The sequence below is a fragment of the Euprymna scolopes genome, chromosome 10 (assembly GCF_053919585.1).
Source record: "Euprymna scolopes isolate OS-2025 chromosome 10, ASM5391958v1, whole genome shotgun sequence".
In the NCBI taxonomy this organism is placed as follows: Eukaryota; Metazoa; Mollusca; class Cephalopoda; order Sepiida; family Sepiolidae; genus Euprymna; species Euprymna scolopes.
Window position 1 is genome coordinate 135,227,604 of NC_136491.1, and position 22,428 is coordinate 135,250,031.

General features: G+C 33.0%; 1 protein-coding gene across 1 annotated transcript in view; it reads left to right on the top strand.

Moving 5' to 3' along the window:
* Window positions 1-22,428, top strand: part of LOC145286284 (uncharacterized) — a 78,738-nt gene that overhangs the window by 36,266 nt on the left and 20,044 nt on the right. The gene's annotated exons all lie outside the window — the stretch shown is intronic.

Genomic DNA, 22,428 nt, shown 5'->3' on the forward strand with positions numbered 1-22,428 from the left:
CTGACGAGCGGGGTGGCAAATTTATCTCACAGCCACGAGAAATTATTCGGTTGCTGAATATGTCCTGGAGCAGATTTAATGTTTCTCGTGCCGTATGCGCCATTGCACCGTCCTGCTGGAACGACATTGGTGGTTGTTTTATACCCAATGTCGAACAAAATGTTCAAGCATCTGGCGGTACCGAGCTCCTGTCAGTTACATTCTCTCATTCTTCATTTCCAAAAAAGAAAGATCCGATTACTTCATTCGCCGTTACTCCACACCATACTGTACATTTTTTAGGGTGTAATTGCCGTTGTGCTGTTGTGTGGGGATTTCCCCAGCCCTCAAATCCTGCAATTTTGCTTATTTATGAACCCATTCAGATGAAAATAGGCCTCATCGGACATAATGAGGTTTTTGAGAAAGTTTGGATCCCCATTGGCCAAATCTTTGAATTGCATGGCGTTATCCAGCCTTTTTCCCGGATCGTTTGGCTGAAGCTCTTGCCCCAATTGAATTTTATATAGAAATTTGCCCTCTCCATGAAGCATTCTGTGAAGAGATGATCGAGAGACCCCAATCTGACTTGATCTCCTTCTTTACTGATGTGAATGGATCTTCGGCCACACTCTCTGCTAATCTCTGACAATTCTCATCACTTCTTACCCTACGGGGTCTACCAGGTTTAGGGAGGTCACATACAGAGCCTTGCTCATGAAATCGAGCCACCATAGCTTTTATTGCATTGCGAGTAGGGGAATTTCTTGTGCTGAAGTTTCGTCGAAATTCTCTTTGAGTTTCTGACATTGACTCATTCAACCGAAAATACGACTCTACGATAAATATCCGCTCCTCGGTAGTGTAACGACTCCTGATGACTTGGGAAGGATTATTCTAGTTGATCTGAACAAATAAAAGAAAAATATAAAAAATTTTAAAAGGTTATGAATTTTTTTAACCATCAGCTTCTTTTGGGACAGTCTGTATATAGTTCACGTATCAGAACAAAACAAATGTAAGATGCGGCGATATTGTAAGATTTTTTAACCAAAACATTCGAGTAATCGTCAAAAAAAAATTCAAATACTTTAGTAAAATAGAGTTACCTCCCATAGAACATGAGTTAAGATTCCGAATTGCCGAAACCTGTAAATATTAGACTAATTCAACATCAAAAGAAAACAACTAATTACTCATTTTCTGTTTTATGTAGTAGAAAAGGTAATCGTGTCAGTACAAATAACCATTAGAAGAAACGTTATGCATAACGACTTTTGTAATTATAAAACATTCAGAAGAAGAAAGGTTAGGAAAGTTACTCATCATCATCATCATCATCATCAAGATTTATAGTAGCAGAATTAATAGCACTATAATAAGAAAATAGACAGAGAAGGTAACGGTAGTAATAATATTATTAAAAATAATAATAAAAAGAGAAAGAAAGAAGAAAAACTAATAATAGAAAATGAATAGGAACAAAAAGAGAAAAACGAAATAAAATAAGAAAAAGAAAAGGCAACAACAAAATGTAGTACTCGTAGTTTTACTACTACTACTACTACTACTCATAGTAGTAGCAATAGTAATATTACTAAGAGTAGTAGTAGTGATAAGTGGAGATTGATTGATTGATTGATTGATTGTTTTTTGTTTTACGGCATATCAACCCTTTCTAGGTCATTTAATGCCGAATCCAGTGATTTTGAAGAAAAAGTTTTTAATAGAATATTTGATTTTTTTTTTTTTCAAAAAAGTTTCTATTTAACCCATAGTTGGGACCCTAACAGGTACTACCTCTCTGGGTCAGAATGGACCTGGGAGCAATGGCAATTAAGGGGTGGCTCCACATTCCCCAAAGCCCACAAGCTGGGGCCTCACCATCGGATATAGTTTAAGGTCATATCCAGGACGGATAAGTGGAGAAGGAGTACGAAAGAACTGAAGACGAACGAAATAAAGAATAAGAAGAATTAGAAGGGAATAATAATAATAATAATAATAATAATAATAATAATAATAATAATAATAATGATAATGATGATGATAATAATTATAATAATAATAATAACTAGCAGGACCCGTGGAAATTCCACGGTAGTTAAAATCTTTTAAAACACATCAGTAAGAAATTCCTTATAAAAATGAACGTATGGAAGCAAGTAGAACAAACAAAGAATTTTAGTTTAAACTTTTATTGAAGGTCAATGCAATCGTAACTGATGCTGTTGATATTGTCAGTAAGTGCTGGTGATGATTGAGGCGGTGACAGGGACGTCGATCAGCTGCTTGGCGTGAGAATAGTGGTCACTCAGCAGGTTCTTGGGAGTCAGATTGTGAATTTAAAAAACTGTGTGACATTGTTGACATCGATTTTGTGCAAGTTCTGATGACCCCAAGTTATTTAATATTTCAGGACATTTTGGATTACATGTGTAAGTAATGAATAGGTCACAGAAAACTGCCATTGCATCTTGATAAAGCTGTTGTAGATTCCTAGGACTTCCTGTAAGTGTAGATGGTAGAATAACTGGTACACCAGGATAACCATCTTCATTCCTTGCTAAATGATCCATTAAGCCAGAATATTGAGCAGCTCTTAGTTGACTTTGATGGCTTTTAATGAAGTTAAATAAGCAACTGTCAACTTTTACATATCCGATAGACTTTTCTATTTATTTTGAATTTTATTCAATGAAGATTTGGAAATTCACAAATATTTTTAAGTCGAATTATTGATATAGATTTCAATTAATGCATCACAACTTCCTGATAATATAAATAGAACACTTTGAATTTTCTGTACAAAAGTTGTTTTTTTTCCATAAAAACATTGTAATCTGTTATAATATTCAGATTCTTGTGTATTACATGCATAGAAAATGAAGTGTTTCTGTAAATCTTACGAAGTACAGTTAACTTTTGATTTTTCGATAATCAAAATGATGTGAGGTAGGTTATACCTATCAAATTTATTGTCAATGTTATATAGTTAAGTAAGCTGGCTAATTGGCTATAAAGTAAGTTATTCCGAACTTTGATCTAACATTTTAATTAAAAAAAAAAGCTTAACATTTTCTTGTATCTTTTTTTTATATTAAGAAAAATGTAAGCATCATGCTGAAATAATAAAATGCCATTCTTAATAAGGGGAGAGGGTTTGACTATTCTAAACCTTCACCTAAATAACGATTTAACGAAAAACATGTTTAAAATGTTCTTGTATCTTTTTATAATTTTTGTTAAATAAGAAAAATCAATAAACTTTGATAACACTATTGTAAGAATCATGCTGAAAGCCATTCTTAATATGAGGAGGGGGGTTAACTATTCTGAAACTTCACCTAACAATGTAAAAAAAATAAGGGAAAATATATGTATGAACAATAAATATTTCTTCAGTTAAATAAAATATACTGTAAATCTTTAAATAAGGAATAAATATTTATTTAAACCATAATTATTGAAACAAAGTATTTTACTGCATGAAAAAACGGTTATGGGGAGAAGAGTTAACTATTTTGAACCTTCACCTAAATAGCGATTTAATGAAAAAAAAAATTAATGGTCTTGTATCTTTTTTGTATAATTTGTTTTAAAATAAGAAAAAAAATAAAGGGTAAATATCCAGATACGCTACTACAGAACACCGACCACGCTAATTTGTTGTTTTTTTTTTTTATAGGTAATTGAGGTCGCTGACAACGAATCTGATAGTCAAACTTAGGGCAAATTTACCGTTTGCATGGGATTTACCCCTGAACCCACGAACTACTTTCCACCATTTTGCAGCTTCTGTTTATGCTACGCGCATGCACGTTGTAGCATAAATGACGGCTTCACCAAGCAAACTACGTTGGGGGTAGGGGATTTTTTTTTCCAGGACATAGAATTTTCTAATTTTCAAAAATACATTATAGCACTTTTTTGGTGGAAAATTTAAAATTAACTGAAAAAGAAATAAAACAAGAAAAGGGAAGCACTCCAAGTTGGAGTAGGGGGGGTAATTTATCTGTTTTTGTTTTTTTTTACCTAGAACATAGAATTTTCAAATTTACAAAAAGTAACGCACCGACACTTACCAATTAGAACACCATTTAACATTTTCCGAAGATTTTACTGTGTACATTGGCACGCGCGCCCCAAAATCACATCCGCCCCCACTCGCTCGCGCCCCCAATGTACACAGTAAAATCTTCGGAAAATATTAAATGGTGTTCTAATTGGTAAATGTCGATGCGTTACTTACGGAAAAACGTTTAACTAAACTGCAAAAGCACCTATTAAGCCACATAAGTTCTATAATTGAATCCCCCTCCCCCCCCCGCAAAAAAAAAAGAATGAAAAACATAAAGATGTTTGGTGCTCATGTTTTTGTAAACCACATTAAAAACTACGCGAGACAAAAAAAAAAAAAAAAAAAGTCCCTCAATTTGTTGTACTTTTCTATAACTGTAAGTCATTAAAAAAATGTCAGTCCGTAATTTTTTGATTGGTACGCCATGTGAGAAGGCAGTTTGCTAGGTGAAGCAAGCCGTCGTTCATGCTGCAGCGCACGCGCGTAGCGTAAACGGAAGCTGCAAAATGGTGGAAAGTTATTCGTGGGTTCGGGGGTTAATACCATGCAAACGGTAAATTTGCCCCAAGTTTGACTATCAGATTCGTTGTCAGCGACCTCAATTACCCATAAAAAAACAAATTAGAGTGGTCGGTGTTCTGTAGTAGCGTATCTGGATATTTACCAAAAACTTTGATACCGCTATTGTAAGAATCATGCTGAAAGCCATTCTTAATATGGGGAGGGGGTTAACTATTCTGAAACTTCACCTAACAATGTAATAAAAATAATGGAAAAATTCTTCAGTTAAATAAAATATACTGAAAATCTTTAAATAGGAAATAAATATTTCTTTAAATAAATTAAATCGTAAGTAATGAAACACTGTTTTATTTCATATTAAAAAAAAAATTGTTGTGCCGGTGGGCATTAGAAGATGAATGCCTGTAAAAGAAGCAAAATAAAATGAACAAATAACTATGTAAACAACGTGAAGCTGTATAAATGTTACAAAATTACTCGATTCGGCATTAAATAACACGAAAAGGGATTGATATGCCGTAAAACAAAAACAAAACAGAACAAGACGTAAAATATGTTTTGACTCTGTATTTGCGAATGGTGACTTTGGTGATTTATTTAATAAAGTCATTCTTGACTTTTGTAACATGTATTTCTAAACATATTTTTTGTTGTGTAAATAAAAAGTAAATAAAAAAAACATAAAGTGGCACAGCAAAAAAAAAACGAACTCGTAACGTTAAATATAAAAAATATATTTATTACTGAATAAAATAGAATAAACGTTCCTACAATAATAAACAGAAGACATCGTTAAAAATGTAAGTAAAATACTATACTATTTAAACTGTGGAACGATACCTTCTATGCATAATTGCCTTTAAAATAATCCGGAACCATAAATAGACAGTTATTATTATTTTTTTTTTTTTTGTTCGGGAACTTTTGGGAAATAAAAGGGGTTACTTATTTTAAACTGATAAAGATTGAACAATAAAGGGAGATAATTCACATTAATTAATGTTTGCGATGATGATGATGACGCGTTTCATTAATTAATGTTTGCGATGATGATGACGTGACACCGTACGTACAAGCAAATTAATATATAGATAATAATAATAATAATAATAATAATAATAATAATAATAATAATAACAATAATAATAACAACAATAATAATAATAATAATAATAATAATAATAACTAGATGTTTTAGCCGATTAAAACAGGAAAAAGTTATAGCCCGTTGCTTTAAGACGAGTGCTTTATGTTAAATTAATGGTTGAATATGGTTAAATTTGGGCTCATTTTGATATTGATAATAATAATAATAATAATAATAATAATAATAACAATAATAATGAATTCCTATTCATCTCAGATTGTGTGTCAAAACGAAACCATAATACTTAGTTAGCTGTACATTACCACACAAAAGATCCATACAAAATTTCAACCACAACACCTCAGTAGTTTCCGAAAAAGTGGGAAGGACAGTCAGAGTAAAATAAATATACTACTACTACTACTACTACTACTATTAATAATAATAATAATAATAAGAAGAAGAAGAAGAAGAAGAAGAAGAAGAAGAGAAAGAATTTTTAAAAAATAACACCGACGAGGACAAAGAATAAGAAGAATGAACGGAAGTTACGAAGGAAGAACGAATTAAAAAAAAGAAAAGAAAGAAAACGAAAAAAATAAGAAAGGGGGAAAAGAAAAAGGAAAAGAAGAAGAACGGATGTGGTTTTTAGCTATTGTAAATCATGTGCTCGTTTTGTATCGCGCATCTTATCTCTGTGAAGCTGGACAGGGTGGGAAGAGAATTCTCGGACTTGCTAAATGGCAGCGGTCGGGTCAAGCGCTAACAAGACAAACAACTAAAATAAAACAAATAAAATAAGAATAAAATCAAAATCACGCAAATAAAAAGACAAGAAGCTTTAAAACATCGAAACGGGAGACGAAGGGCCGAGGGGGGGCGTAACAAGAGAAAGACACGGCGATACTGAGACAACTCATTTCTCAAGGGACGAGGAGCCTTTCGATGTTTCCTTTCCAACATGGCGGTTTAGCGAAGCAGAACAAAGTATCTTATTGAAGTTCATGCCATTCTTCGAGTTGTTGACTGCTTTACGAACCAACTGGCAGCAACATTTGCACAGAGGTTATCAGTGCTGGTCTTTTAATATTTCATTATCGCTTACATTAGGACGCAATTAAATGGCATAATGTGCCTTCATGCTTCATGGACTAAATGCTGCTTAGCTCCATATTTCACTTCGTAAAATATCATTGACAATAATGGTTTCGCCATAAAATAAAAAAAAATAAGTCAGTACCAGGTGCTCATCAATTCGCAATACAACTTTGCAAAGCATTTTGCCGTCTTAATTGTATAGATCTTCTATCTATATAACAATACACTAAAATAATTACATGGTCCTGCGTATGTTATAACCCTACGCCCATATTTTAAGCGGGATCGTCCGGTCATTAGGTATGATAAAGAGAATTTTAAAAACTTGTGCCGTTTTAGTTTTGACCGTGACACTCAAAGTATTCTGCGTAATAAGATCAAAGTGTAGTCCCTGTAAATATTTAGATTTCAATAATACATTAATCTTAAGTAGAAAAGGCCCTGGAGCGAATGTGGTATTGTGGTGACTGAGATATTTTTAGTCAAGAGTAGGATAGACAATTTAAGTATTTGTGAGCAAGAATTATAAACGAGACCTATTATTCCCGCACTTTTGGTTTGTCTTGTGTCTAATTTGTTCATTATGTAATATTTTTATATTTTGTGCAAATAAACATTTCAAAGCGTAGTATCTGTTTATCTAAAGATAGCGCAATAATATCGTGGAAATTACGCTCGTGCCTATCCTCCGTAAAACAATGAATTTTACTACAAATGATAAATCTCTCTGACGAACTGAAAACACTTGTGCCCCCACGACATAAACCCGACAGGCAGCTAAATCCCACCCCCACACAGTAGAGATCTATATATGTAAAAGAGCTTTCTACTCCAGTAGTTTCTTCCCCAGAACCGCTAGACTTTGGAATTCCATTCCAGGTCCCTGCTTCCCCAACTGTACTAACATGCAGAAGTTCAAGTGTAACGTGAACCGACATGTTGCTGCCCAACTCCATACATAGTACCTCAGTAGCTGTTGCCCCTGATAGTAGCCCCCTTTACACCAAAGTGGCAATGTGCCTTGTTGAAAAAAAAAAAAGAAAACATTGATAAAAAAAACAACTTTTTACTTTAAATTTATCTATTAAATTTGATTTTCATTATGAATTTATTAACAACATTTTTTTTCTACGGATTTTTTCAAGAAAACTTGAATTTACAAGTAACGGGAAATCATTTTTAGTGAGCATTTTTATTGCAAATATATCCACTACTACTACTACTAATACTACTAATACTAATAATACTAATAATAATACTACTACTAATAATAATAATACTAATAATACTAATAATAATAATAATAATTTACTCGTTGTTGTTATATTATGCGATTCAGTGCTCTTGGATCATTACGGTGCATTTTTTTCTCGAAAGAAATATAAAAACTACGAATTAAAGAATATTGCAGAAAGTTCTCCTGAACTTGATATTTATGAGCTTTTTTCGGAAACATACTCATGAATATGTAGCGACATAGAAATGCTTATGTAAAACAAATAAAAGGTATATATTACCCTATTTGGCATTGAGCACTCGTTCATTAACCCCCCTCCCTAACCTTTATTGGTTACTTCGCCTCTGGAAAATATTAACCTACACGGCGCAATAGTTCAACTGGACACAGTACAGCAGTTGGTCTAACAAGGACGCCATAAGGCACAGAGGCTACGCCTGTCAGCTTTAGCGCTGTGTTACTCAAGTGCAGATTACTGTGTACCAGTAATGGACTCGTTCTGCTCATGCTGCAAATATTGACGATTACCGACAATATGAAATCGACGAACATGCTATTTTTCTGCAGGTTGTCTGGAATCGCTCCGACACAGATTCCTTGAAAGGCGATAGCGAAAGTAGAGCGTGACAAACAGAACGACAATCACCATCCCCTATTTGCACATCAAGAGGTACTTCAGCGACTACCACCCTGCAAGAGCATTGCCACCGTCATAAGCCTCGGACGAGCAACACCAACTTTCTTTCTGCCTGCGTCAGTGGAATGTCAATCAAAGACGACAACAATAAGGCGCTTACAACACTGAAAAAAGCATTCCTCAACGTAATGACAGGCGCTACCAGATGAGACTGTCTTAGAATTGCGAATTTCTAACCTAAAATGCATTAAAAAAATCTCTAAATCATCATCGTTAGAATGAGATGTCGGACATTCATCTTACTTCCTAACTTCCGGTGTGTCTGCTACCGGAAGCGATGACAAGGCAAATAAGTTCCTTTACTTTTATTGTTCTTCAGTATTTCTATTGTGAAACAGTCTGTTGAAATAAAATATAAGGAAAAGACATTATTGAAAAATACAGTAAAAACACAATAAAACGATTACACAGATAAAAATAATACAATTACTCGTTTATTAACAAAATTTTAAACTTAAGCTTTTATTTTATTTGAAATTTTATTAAAAAAATATATGTATGGATATATCTATAATGCACTACATAACTGTGCTGTATTAAACCACATATATAACTGTATTGATCAAAATAACTCTACTATTCACATAAATCGTGTGGAAGATAGCTGTAGTCTATGCTAAATTAAATGTAAGGGACTAACGATGAAAACTTCGGCAGCCATCTGCAAGCATTCTTCTGGCAGAGGGGAATCAAAATCAACTATTTTAGGAATATTATGTATTTTAATACGTTTTTTTTTATGATGTTTGAATTTTTTACATTTTTATTTCAATAATTTCATCTGTTATTTTGATTACGATAATTTTATTTTTCATACTTTCATAAATATATTTATTATATTAATTAAAACATTTATTTTTATGATTCCATAAACCTATATTTCTTATAAAATTTCAAATAAATAAAAACATAATTTTTAGCTTTTTTTATAAGTGCAAATAAAGACCAACTGTGTTATTTTTATCGGTGTAGTTTAGTTAATTTTTATTGTATATTTTTCAATAATGTCCTTTTCTTTATTTTATTTCAATATTTTTTTTTCAATAAATCACTTCACAATAGAAATACTAAAGAACGATGAAAATGAAAAAAAAAACTGATTTGCCTTTTCATCGCTTCCGGTAGCAGACACACCAGAAGTTAGGAAGTACATTAGTTGACTATCACCATTAGGTGTTAAATAAAGCAAGGAGGTTCATTCGTTCAATTTGTAATCATATAGAATACCAGTTAAAAACAACGACCGTTTCTATCACTTAGTAATCATTGTTAGAATGAAATGTCGAACATTCAAACACTCTTAGATGACTTTAGATAAGAATGGCTGTTCAAGAATGCGTAATGCATCCCGAGCAGTTAATCCTATATACATTAAGTGATACATTTTAATTACCTGATATCACTTTCGAAATCGTGTCTACAATAAAATACATTTATTTACTTAGATAAGTTACTTTCAAAGTCAAGCAAAAATCTTGCGTTTGAAACCATTGGTTACTGCCTGGTTTGATCCTTCTCGTCTTGTAATGTTCTCTGGAAAGCAACGCACGTTGTATTCAGTTTCAGTCGCAAAGGAGATTAAGACAAAAAAATAGGAAATAACTCCAACTCGCTTTTTGTTTTGTACAACGACATTTATTTTCTCGTCGTTACGGCCGTGACGTCACCCACGAGATCTCGAACGTTATCTCGTCTCTCACGAGATGTTTGTGTTTTTCTTTTCATAGTCCTTTTCCCTGCACCGATGACGCCACTTCTCACACGTTTACACGTTATAGTAGTGCATAATTAGGCATAACATATTTAAATAGGAAGTGATAGAAACGGTCGATATTCTTAACTGATATTCTAAATGATTACAAATTGAACGAAGGAACCTCCTTGCTGGATTCTTGTGACGCAAGAAATTATTTTGTCGGATTAGAGTATTACATGCTTGAGTGGCGATGCGAAATATGACTTGGATGAAAAATAGAAAACCAGCGTTTATAGCGAATTACAAACGTCTTATCTTATCTAAATGTTGAGCGCAGTCAAGTAGGAATCGCGATTCGTCTTACACACACAGCATCAGTGATGTAGATGCGGAATTTCGATTGATGAATTTGGCCTGCATCCAATCACCTCTTTTAATTCCGGTTGATTTTTAAAAGAAATATGCTGAAATTACGTACACCACCAGAAAAATCTATGAATACATCTGGGTTCCCTTCCAAAATGGATGCGGTAATCATCGACTGTGGTTATGGAATTACAAGTTTTCTTTTGAAACGAACAAAAATAGTTGAGACAATTTTGTAACAGTAATTGAGCTATTAATCAAACTTTTATGTGAAAATTTTATGTGAATTTAGAAAAATATCCGAGAGTCTGAAGCCTCTATTATGTATTTCATGTTTTTACGCAAACGCAATTCCATGCATGGAATTGATGTTACCGCATATATATATATATATATATATATATATATATAATATGAACAAATGATTAATAAAACATGTTAAAAGACATCTTGAAAAAGAGTTAAAAACATATTTAATTTTAAAAAAGGAAGCACAAGATAAGTGGATAGTCCTTAATCCGCGGAGTTTCGAAGAAATACTCTCCTTCTCCTCAGAGGGCAGGAATTAGCAAAATGCGGGATCGGATTTGGCATATAAAAGTATTTAATGAAACTACAAGTAAGTCACAGATCTTACTTGGTTAAAAAGAAGGGTGAGGTAAGGGGAATAGGAGGTAAAAGAAAAATGATAAAAAGATTTCACATGAATGGATAGTCCAGTGAAGGGTAAAAAATCCAAGAATGGTAAAATCCAAAACGGTCGAATTAAAAATTTCCAATCCAATGGGTGAATTCCAAATGGTCCAAAATGATCCAAAAGGCAGAGTTCCTTGGAAAAAAATCGCAGATGGAATAAATTCCAAATCATTAAAAGAAAAAGCACTGGAGAGAATATTTAAAACACGTCTGTCAAGGCTGGAGGAATCAAGTAAATCAAGTAAACTTTATATATATATTTATATATATATATATATATATATAAATATATATATATATATATATATATGTATATATATATATATATATATATATATATATATATATATTCTTCAGAATGTGAGAGAATATATAATTATTTCCACAGCCAGACAACGTCGTAGCTCACAACAGCCAAGAAAGCCAACAAACCGGAAGCCCAAGATTCGAGTTTCGCCCTCATTTGGGCTCATGAGTTAAACACATTCGAACACGGGATTTGAAGCCCGAGCCTCATGTATGCTAGGCGAGCACTCAATCAAAAGAACAAACACGCCACACACACAAGAATGCCTATTAACTTACACATATGAAGCAACCCGCGACATATATCCCACAGTGGAATGAACCTACATCATACCGAACAAGAGACGTTTGCATATTCTTTAAACATTCACTTTAATTAATTCCCTATTAGTTTTTTTTTCGGTTTTCTTATGGGATGATCATCTTTAGTAATTATATTCATGCAGATATTCTATATGATTTATACTTGCGTATTATTTGCGTAAAACCGTTATAGTAAACACTAAACTCTTTCTATATATATTTATATGCGTATTTATATTTGTTTAAAATATTTTGTCCTGCCAAAATCCTCTTCCACTTTTTGGTCTACATGCATGAAACTTAATATATAGGATATTCGAACCCATACGAAACTTTATACCTAGGTTTTAGTCAGGAGAAAATCGGTGCAAAAGTGTGAAAATTTAAAAAAAAATGAATTTGTCATGTGAAGGTCGAACGACGGCATTACGAATATGCATGCGTAACGTAATAGCACATGCTTTAATTTTTAGCCCTGCAGCAAACATATTTTCATAGCTCAGCATTAATGTAAAAAAAAAAAAAAAAGGAAATTGTAAGCTAAATGTTTTGGTTTCGATTTTCGGTGGTGGCGCACGAGTATATTTTTTTTTAAATCAATACTATATATTGGTTCCAATATATTATAGTAATAAATGCAAAATTTGCATTTATCAAAATATCATATTTAAGCGTATTTTATGACCGGGCAATATATATATATATATATATATATATATATATATATATATATATATATATATATATAAGAGCAAATAGTTAATAAAACATGTTAAAAACACTTTGAAAAAGAGTTAAAACATATTTAATCTTAAAAGGAAACACTTAATAAGTGGATATATATATATATACATATACATATACATATATATATGTGTGTATATATATATATATATATATATATATATATATATATATATATATATATATATATATGCAGAACGTCTATATTCAAAATTATAAGATTTGTCAATGTTACCGTTTGTTTCTTGCAGCATTTCAAAATGTAAGATTTTTGACAGCATCTGTTTCGTAGCGTAGAACCATTCATATAATTATTATGATAATGTTTTATTTTTTCTGCTCTGATTTATTAGAAGAATGAGAACTCATTAATTTTAAAGAAAAATAAAATGGAATATTCCCATGATTACATGAATGCGGAAAATGTCGGAAGAATGATGGCAATTATTGTGTTTTGTTATATTTACGACGTCTTTGATTTTAATGTACAGTCATTAACATTATATATATATATATATATATATATATATATATATATATATACATATATATATACTTTTTATTTGTTTTACATAAGCATAAATATGTAGCTATACATTCATGAGCATGTTTCGGTCAGAGAGTTACCAGTAACTAAAAACCTCCTCAAGTGATACAGCTTATATGAAAGCGTCATAAGAAATTATAATCAAGGGGTTCTATCACCTGTTTTTAAAAATACAAGTAGATAATAAAATAAAATTATAAATAAAAATTTAAAAAGTGCAATGTTTTTTTTTAATATATTAATAATGATAATGGTGTGAATTAAGGTTTGTATTGAAATATAGAAATAAAGGCAAAGACGAGGCAGTTAAGAAACTAAAAATAAAAATTAGATAATAAAAAAAATATATAAACCTATCAAAGAGGATATATGTATGTGTGTGACAGCCGCTAACAACGGTATAACCATTCATATATTAACCTCGTTTAAACTTCATTAGTTTCTTTGCCTTTGGGAAATATAACCCTTGGATTATATATATGTATATATATATATATATATATATATATATATATATATATATATATATATATATATAACGCCATACCAACGTATTAATATAATGTGGACATACTTTTATAATTAATAATATATATATATATATTTATATATATATATTTATATATATATATATATATATATATATATATATATATATATATATATATATACAGGGTGTCCCAAAAGTCGCACAGCATCTAGGTTTTTATAAAAATAAATATAATATCTATTTTCTTGTTCATTAGCTCAACAGATGGGCAATTCTAGTACACATTTGAGATGTTCCCGAAGACAAAAATGCCAAGAGGGACAGATCTGGTGAGCGGAGTAGCCACTCCATGAAGATCAGTATATGGTGTGCAACTTCTGAGACACCCTGTATATATATATATATATATATATATATATATATATATATATATATACATATATATATATACACGTGGTATTAATTGATTGAGATTGTCGGACTGACTTCCTCACCTTGGTTGTTATTGTCACAACGTTTCGTCAGGTGTTTTGTATCGAACTGGGGAACAGTTTGTTAGAAGTCTCGAACCCAACCCTTTATTGTTATTACGGGGGTACCGTGTTCGGACTCCAGCTAGGCTTTGGGGCATAGTTGCTGATTCTCTGTTTTGAATGTTACTTTTTTACTGCCTTCGTTCAATAATAATAAAGGGTTGGGTTTGAGACTCCTAACAAACGGTTCCCCAGTTCGATACAAAACACCTGACGAAGGCCGGAGGGCGAAACGGCCGAAACGTTGTGACAATAACAACCAAGATGAGGAAGTTAGTCCGACAATCTCAATCAATGAAAACACCTCATATCAAAAATACAGACAATAACGTGGTATTAGTTAACCAATCATATTCCTTGGTATTTCTGATATCGTTTTTGAAAGCAAATAGCCAAGCTTTTATTAGACACATGTTCAATTGACTTGTAATTCACCTCTCTCTATTTATTTATTTTTGGAGAGAAGCGAACAATCTTTCTTTGAGTATTTCTTTATAAAAGACTTTTGAGTGTCGCGCAGTGATCCGGGTTTTGTATTTGAAAAGATGCAGAACACGTGAGACGTTTAATGAAATAGAAAGAAATATATATTGATGATGTCCCATCATATGATCTTGTAAAACGATGGTATCACGAATTCAAGCCGACAACCTATTGAAACAGCTCCTAATCATTCCGTTCACCTTCTACCATTGATGAGGCATCAATTTGAAAAACCGACTATTCGCCAAATAACTCAAGAGGCCATGTTTAGTACAGGGTCTTTGGAAACTATCATTCATAACTGGTTGACTATGCATGTGTCTCTCAGCTGGATTCCCAGGTTGCTGACATCTTTCAAGAAGCAGGAACGCATCATGTTCTTGAAAATAAATTTGGAGGTGTATCAAGAAGATGAGTTGACGTTTTTCAAAAGACCGATTGCACAGGATGAAACCTAGATGTATGTCTATGATCCAGAGACCAAAGCTCAGTCAATGCAGTGGAAGCACTATGACCCACCAACTCCAAACAAGATGCTTACAGTCTTCTTCGATCAGGGCGAGGTAGTGATGATAGATTTCGTCACAAAGGGTACCACAATTGCAGGAGCCTATTATGTTTCACTTTTGAGGAAATTAAGAGAAGCTATCAGAATCAAACGGCGCGGAAAGATCAACAGACGCACCTCATCCTGCATCACAACACACCAGTCAACAACGCGCGTGTCGCGAGATCAGAAGCACGACGGGCGTGTGGCGATGAAATTCTCCCACCCACACCCTATTTTACTGACTTTGAATCTTCTGACTTTCACGTCTTTCCAGCCGTAGTATTGTTTTTGAAAAGAAAGGCGTTTTCTATATTCTGCTACCTTAATTTCCGAAATCACATCGTGGTTGTAGAACCAATCTGAAGTGTTCTGCGATAATGATATCTAGAGCTGCATTAAACGATGGTAAAAATACATAATTCTGAGTTGTTTTTATGCAAAAAAAAAGACTAATGACTTTGTCAAATTTCTTTGCTGGGTTCTACTGGTAAATTCCATTTCATTGCAAGAATGAGAGAAATCTGCACATACTCATTATTTTATTCCGACAATTGCACACATTTTTTCTCATGTTACGCCTCATTTCGTGGCCAATAACGAAAAATATTTTTTGTTTTTTTAATCTTTACTTTAAGAGATGTTCAAAAATTAAAAAAAAAACTAGATAATGTAGAGGAGGGTAAAGTAAACACTTCATCAAATCTCCACACTAACGTAATCTACTTGCAATAACCCTTATCCCTGAGTGGCTTCCGGGCCTTGATAAGTGGTGATCACTATGTAAAAAAAAAGCGGTAGCCCTAGATATATCTAAAGCTTTTGACAGGGTATCTCAGGAAACTCAGATCATATGGCATCACTGGGCGGATACATAAGATAATTAAATCCTTCTTAAGTAAGAGAAGAACCCAGGTTGTTCTCGGCGGTCGTACATCTAAATAATATTATATCAATCCGGGTACACCCAAGGGGTCTATCCTTACATCTTTATTAATCCTAATATTCATAAATGACCTCCCTGATAAAATTGTCTCTGAGATGACACCACGCTCTATAATAGGCACGAGGGGAAAACAAATGGATAAATATCTAAGGAAATGGCAGAAACACTAGGGGAAGACCTCCAATCTGTAGTGAAACGGGGAGAAAAATGGATGGTCACATTCAATGTTGCCAATCCTAAGCTTGTTTCCTTCAATAATTGCAAGAAGCTTTCTCTATCATCAATAGCAATGACCAAAAAACACACTACCTGAAAGTACTTCTCTTAAACTCCTCAGCCTAACGTTCACATAACATAAGTTGGAACAAATACATTGAGAGCATTGCCAAGGCTGCTGCGAAGAAGGTGGGCTCTCTCTACCGTGCTAGAAAGCTACTTACATTTGAAAGTGTCTTGTACCTTTATAAGGCTACAATTCGTCCATGTATGGAGTATTGTCGTCACATATTGGCTGGTGCAGCTCCTACTAGTCTCTCCCTCCTGGACAGGGTTAAAAAAGAGTCGCCAACCTGATAGGTCATGAACTGTCATCTAAGCTTCAACCTCTGTCCCATCGACGAAATGTTGCATCCCTTTGCCTGTTCTACAAGTATTCTACTGGTAAATGCTCTGACGAACTACGAGCACTTGTACCCCCTCGACGTAAATACCCCTGACAAACCCGACAGGCTGCTAAATTCCACCCCTACACAGTAGAGATTCCTAGGTGTAAGAAAGCCTTCGACCCCAATAGTTTCTTCCCCAGAACTGCTAGCCTTTGGAATTCCGGGATTCTGCTTTCATCAAAGTGGCACTGTGCCTTTTTTGGGGTGAAAATTGAAAAAAAAAACACGTTGTTCAAACCAAGCAAAATAGAAAAAGTACTTTGCCATTCTGTTGGATTTTTTAACACTTTTTAAAATCTTTGTTACGTTTCTGAATAAACATGGGACATGTTTGCAAAAATTGCAAAATTCAATCAATCTTCATTTATGAAAAATAATGTCTTTAAGTGTTGCACATTGTCAGTTTCGTATATTTGTGTTCTTCCTTAAACATTATTCATAACAGATTGCAGAATCACTTGATTGCAATTTAACTCCCTTATTTCGTTTCTGATGTTTTCCTCCAATTCTTACAAGGTTTGGGTTGTTTTTACTCTTGGTCTCTTACTTTAAGATGTTCCCACAAGAAAAACTCAGGGCTAGCCAAGTCTGGGAAACGTGGTGACCATTTCACATTGACATAGAGAGAGATAATATTGTCGCCAAAGCATTGCCTGATTTCGATAAAAAAAAATGCCACAACTGCGTATATTGCCTAATGCATTACTTATCCATAATTGATTTCCATAATATTATCTGTAAAATATCCGAAATAGAAAAAAAATCATTATTTAAAAATGACAAAGTCCTGTATATATCTATTATATATATAAAAGTGAACGTGTCTGTGTCCGTGTACATTTTCCTACGCAATAACAATTGTCAGTCTACAGATTCGAAATTTGATATACAGGGTACTGAGATTTAGGAAAAATCTTTGTAATCCGTTTTCGGCCAAACATTTCATTGTTAAGGAGTCAAAGTTCAACGAATTGACCTTTGAGAGCTCTGCCAAATTCCTCCGACAATTTTGGGTCTAAACACTTGAAATTTTAGATATAGGTTCCTTGGACATGGATCTAACTTAATAACCTTATTCGAGCCCAAAACAATAAATGTTAAGAGGTCATAATAGGGGTCAAATTTTTAAAAACTTGACCGGTTTGTTTTTTTTTTTTGCTCAACATATACTTCAAAACATCCGGGCAACGCCGGGCTGAAATTCTAGTATATATATATATATATATATATATATATATATATATATATATATATATATATATATATATATATATATTAGTGTGGGGACGATTATCGGAATCGGAATCGGGGATCGAGAAAATTGGAACTTTTGAAACTACCGGAATCGTTATCAGAATCGGAAAAAAAAAATGTGCCTACTTTCCGATGCCAACAGCGATTCTTGTAATTGTTTATTATTTGGTTTATTTTTGTTTTAAACTTCATTTTCCATTATTTCTACTAAAGATAAAATGGTAAATGTTTTTGTACAGATACTAGTGTTTCGTGATTATGCAATCATCAGTGTAGGAAGTGATGATTATTTCGGGTCTATTTTCAAAGTCACCTTAGGTTCCCCCATTTTAGTACTCAACGCTTCGCTCAACCAGAATTATCACGTAAAAAGGAAGGGAATTATGTTCTATTTATAATGTCGAGAAAAGCGTCAAATACAGAATACGAGTCTATAGTTTTCAGCTACAGACAGAGGAATATTACATTACGCTAAGGTAGACATCTTCTTAATACGCTCTTAAAGAGGCTCAATTCTAGTTGAAAGGGCTTTATAAGTATTTTATAAAATAATATTAATTATTTTACCAACAGCAGCTAGTGTCCTATGATTATGTAATTATCAGTGTAGGAAGTGATAATTACTGCCGGTCGACGGATTCGTATCCAGTCACAAAGTAACCTTTGAGTCTCCCGTTCGGTATTAAACTTATTGGCCAACAAGAATTACCTGTGAAAGGAAAAAGAATTAAGTTTTCTATTTAATATTGAGACCAATGAACGAATACAGAAAGCTAGGAAAATTCAAGAAGTGTTTAACTGCAGACGATAAATAGAAATATGTGTGTAGTAATATATGGAAATTTGCGCATGCGTATGACTCTTTAAATACCTTCCTTTTTTTGTTGTTTTGCTTCCCGATCAAATTTAATAATATTTTGCAAACCTTTATCGTTTATAACATTTCACAAGAAAATAGGTTGTTAAGAATACATTCTTGCTTACAGGCGAAAGCAATTCGTTTTAGTCATTTATTCTTCGATTTCTTTTGCAATAAAATAATAAACAAAGAATCGAGACAAAGGTAAAGATTAGAAAACGATTAAAGCAAATTATAGCTTCTTTCTCAAAAAAGGAGGACAAATTCCAATTCAAGAAAATATCTATAACCATATTTCACAAACGCTTGACTATGAGCGGTCTTTATTTATTTATTTATTTATTTTGTTTTTGTTTTTTCTTTTTGTTCGTTTTTCAAAATAAATGAAACCGTGGCATTTTTGCCAAAATCGCTATTTTATTGGCTTAGGAAATTATTTGCGTCATTATCTCCTTAGAGCTTAGAGGGATACGAACATTTTAATCGGGAAATTATAGAGAGAATAAATCTAAATACAGAAAATGAAGAAAGAATTTGTTTTGAAATTAGTTTGCTGCCAACCGTTTCTTGTTTGTGTCAGTTTGGGAAGACGACGTTTTTTGGCAAAATTGTTGTGCAATTATTCTTAAATTCAGCATTCTTCTATAAATCATCAGACACAGAAAATTGAACAAAATGTTCTGTAAGAAATACACGTAAAAGCCAACATATACATATATGTATATATTTTAACTTCCTTTAAATTAGACTAATAACTCAATACAGTTAACACACATTATCAAATATTATTACTATAATATTAATTATTATTATCGGATACGGCATAATCACGTTGACACACCGGTTCCCGCTGGATCACCGAAGTTAAGCAACGTTGAGACTGGTAGTACTAAATGAGTAACAATTTGGGACTTCCAGGTGCTGTATGTGCTCTCGGTATTGTTTCCAGTCGTCCTGGTCTTCTCCTTGCCACTGGACCCAAACAGTGTCGATTCAGGAGAGGTGTGGTTGAGGATTGCGCAACCCTTGCCTCACAATTACACGCACAACTACCCCTACAGGGGTATCCTTTGTCTTTCGACACTGAACGGAGGCATCGATCGGTTAATTATTATTATATTATTTTGTTATTTTTATTTTATTATTATATCGTTATCGTGATATTATTATAAGTATTATTATATTTTAGTGGTATTATAATATTATGTTTTACTGATATTAAATTACTATCAATATGAATTACTAATGTACAAAATATAATATAATTATTTAAGAAATGTTCTTTGTTTTAAAGCCATTTTTATTCATACAATTGTTTCTTTCCACTTTCAAAACATACATAATAAATATAATTTAATATAAAATTTAATAATAATTGCAAGATGTTTATAACAAATTCAGCGTTTTCATCTAAGTAGAGTATAGAAACAACAAATAATTTCCATTGTTGAAAGACGTGTAGATTTAATTGTATATGTTTTTTTCTTTTTTCCTTTTTATGTTTTTTATAAAAAAATTTTTTATATAAAATAATCATTTTTTGTTAAAAAAAACTTTACTTTCTCAAGCAAGTAAAGTACTGAAACAAAAATAATTTTAACTTTTTTATATATATTTTTTTTTAATTAAATGATGTTAAAAAATGAGATGGAACTGATTAAATAAAATCTTTTTTTTTAATAAACTTACAAGATTTAATTTGAAATTCATCAAATTTTCAAAGTGGATTTTATAAATTTTACTAAGTAAAATATAAAAATTGAATTTCAATTTAATCTAAAATTTGTACAGCACACGCACCGGTTCTCGTTAAATCATCGACGTTAAGCAATGTTGCGTCAGGCCAGTACCAGATGGGCAACCATTTGGGAAGGCGAGGCGCTGTAAGTACCTTCTTGGAACTCCTCGCTACAAAAGCATCTACAAACGTTGTGGGTCGGCTATGCTCTTCCAGGGGCTCAAGGCTATGACGGTGGTAATCTATTTATTTTGGATTTATTTTATCGTGTGTACATTTTGTTGCACCTTTTCAAGGTTTTGAGTGAAAATTATACATCTATATCATTAATTACTAAATAATAGAATAATTAAAATTTTTAATGTGAAATCGGATTTTCGACTGTTTCATATTAAAAAGAGAGAGAAAGAGAGAGAGAGACACACACACACTCTCTCTCTCTCTCTCTCACACACACATATATTATTTATTAAAATATAATTATCCACTGACACATGTTTCGTCGTCGACGACTCATCAGATGGCTGAATCTAGCGAGATTCGAAATCGAGATATATATGCTTGTTTAACAATCATTTTAATACAATGTGTTCTGATGACCTTATAGTACTTATGCCCTATCGAGGCGCATACTCTCCACCTAGCTTAACAAGCAGCAAAATCCCTCCTCTTCACTGTCGAAATCCTAGATGCAAAAGAAAGGCTTCTAATCTAATAGTTTCTTCCCTAGCACTGCGAGGATTTTGAAGTCCTTTTCATATTTCCTGCTTTTTTAATTGTATTGACATGCAGAAGTATAAATGTAAAAGGAAAAGACATATCGCTGCCCAACTCCCCACAGCATTCGGTTAGGCATAATCTTATATAGTAGCCCCTTACTTACAAGTGACAGTACGCCTTGTAATCAACGCTCTGATCCCCATCTGGCATCAATTGAAATGAATATCTCTCGTCTTGGGGAGGCCTCATATTTTGACAAGCTTCTGGGCTTGATCTTTACTCCTGATCTGAAATGGAACACGTACATCAAATCTGTTGCCACAGCCGCTGAAAAAATGGTGGGATCCTCCTATCGATCCAGTAGATATCTCACTGATGATGCAACTCTCTATCTTCATAAGAACCAAGTACGTCCAAGGATGGAGTACTGTTGCCGCATCTGGGCAGGAGCTGCTAGAACGGACTTATCCTGTCTTGATAGAGTTCAAAATAGACTTCGTAGCCTTGTAGGGGATGTCCTTTTTCTTCCCTTCAACTCTATCTCACAGAAAAGATATAGCGAGTTTGTCTTTGCTTTATCGTTATTTTACTGGCAAGTGCTTGATTGAGCTTCAATCTATGGTTCCCCCTCGCCAAACTTTCACAAGAAACACTCGTCTAGCTGAAAACACTATCAATAATTAACCCCCCCCCACTCTTTATCTGTGCCTAAACCTAAACGTAGATTCCATGAACAAAGCTTCTTTCTTAGAACTGCACGCCTGTGGAACTGTCTTCCGTTTTCCTGCTTTCCAGCTGACTACAATATGGTTGTCTTCAAGTCCAATGTAAACA